This window comes from Astyanax mexicanus, chromosome 7 (assembly GCF_023375975.1).
Source record: "Astyanax mexicanus isolate ESR-SI-001 chromosome 7, AstMex3_surface, whole genome shotgun sequence".
NCBI classification, from domain to species: Eukaryota; Metazoa; Chordata; class Actinopteri; order Characiformes; family Acestrorhamphidae; genus Astyanax; species Astyanax mexicanus.
In genome coordinates, this window is record NC_064414.1 from 35139889 (window position 1) to 35142114 (window position 2226).

A 2226-nucleotide genomic window follows, 5' to 3' on the forward strand; every position below is an offset into this window, starting at 1 on the left:
TTTCTGCAGTAAGATAAATCATTTACATTCTGAAAATTTGATGGCTTTGAAATCTCTTACAGGACACTTGGAGAAGCTGTCTGTTCACTCTCTACTCCACTTAATAATTCTAGATCAGTAACAGAAAGCAACCTAAATTATGCATGTTCGAAAATAGACGTAAAAACTAGACAAACATAACAAAATTAAATATTTTTTGTAATGATTTTAGTCATTATATTTTGACATTTATATACTATATTTACTTAAATATTTTCTATTACAATTACAATTGTGCTTTGCAGTAATGTTCCTTATCAAACATGAAAGCTTTTTATGTAATGCTTGAACAGAAATCCATTAAGATTTAGTGGTGAAATGTCAGGCAGACAATTGGGAAAAATCCTGGCCTGTTAAGGGGTTAAGTACAAATTTGCTTTAAAAATCACTGTTGATTCGCAAAATGTTTGAAAAGTTACATTTTATATTTTGTAAGTGTTCTATACCGGCTTATATACGTGCCCAACGACTAACTGTATGCCCAAGCCAAGACCCATTTAAAAACTTTATTTTAAAAGGTACTGAACAAATGTACTGTACCGCATGTTTGGGGGGGTGCATGCGAACAGTGTGTGTGGGCTGCAGCTCCACCTGGTGGCCATTCAAACAAACAGCCTGTTAAAAAAGCAGGCAATAAAAAATTAAACAAGAATGTATCATTAAGCAGTTGTCAAAACAGGATTTTTTTTTATATAATAGAACATTCAACTTCTTTATATATATATAGATTATATTTTCTTGTTGATGATAAGTATACAATACAACTCTGTTCTCAATGCCTTTACAGCATTTCTAAAGACATTCAAGATTCTGAATAGCAGCAATATACTGTATGATGGACTCGAACCAATTGTTTGAGCACCACATTTCTGAAGACGTTTCCTCTGTTCCATCTAAGGCGAGCCATGACAAGTTTACAATCTTCAGGACACACCGTTACTCTCAGAAAAAAAAACTAGAACCTTTCTTTACAGTGTGAAATGGACTACAGAATGAGGTTGGAAATACACTTAGCTCACTGAACACTCTGTTAATGTGTACAATATATAGCTGACTCATGGTTCAAAGAGATTCAATGCTAATGTTTCATCAGTAAAAAGAATCTATTTCAATAGTCTTCATTCTTTGTCTGGCTGTTAAGAGCCACACTGTGGCTTTGTTTACACCTGGTCACTTCTTGCAGCTTCAGTATGAGTAATGTATCTGGATAAGGCAAATTCACGATGTGTAAACGGACCCAAAACAGATTTAAAACGCATTCAAATCTGATCACCCAAACCACTTCAGGATGTGGTCTGAGATTAAGCATTTGGTTGAAATGTTTTTAGCATTGTAACATCATCAGTATCTTTAAGGCTATATTCAGACAGACATTAAAAAGATTGTACAGATTGAGCAAAAAACACATAAAATATATATTTTTCCCAAATCAGAGCAACAACACAATTGGATGGATTTGGATTTGTTACTGCAGCAACCTATGCAGATGCATTTGTGAAGACCAGACACTTGCAAATAATAGTGTGGACAGATCTTAATATTAAAGAAACAGATACTAAATACACAAAGAGACCAGGTGTAAACAGGGCCTACGTTCCTTACCCTCATAGATCTCATCTAACAATGTTTAGCCTCTACCCTCAGTCATCAATCTGTTAATTGTCTCCTTAATTGTGTCCTGTTTGCAAGAGCACTTGAGAGTGAGTTTTGTGGGTTATTTAGTTTCCTGATTGTCCCTGCAGAACTGATACACTATTGCACAGGTTGCTACATAAATACTTAAGACTGAGAACCTAGCTGAACCTCATGTGATACTCCACTAGAGCACTCCTCAAACAGAAGCCCTTGAAGAGTTGAGTCATCACTTTTGTACAATGTAACAATGAACTGAAATTCTGAACTAAAAAAAAAAACAGCATACCTCCAGAAGAGTTTCCCAATTGAGGTGCAGACATAATAAATACATGTATGATAAGTACCTTATTCCCATGATACTGAATTCAGACTGTGGAACTCAGTGGAATTATATATAATCTAGAATGTTATGAAGCAAGAACTTACGTTTTCTGAAAATGCAACATAAAAAAAATATGGTAGAACTGTTTAAACCAAACAAAACAAATGAACAACATTGTTTTAAAACATGGTTTAGCACATGATTAGACACTTCAAATCAAATCAAAGCTT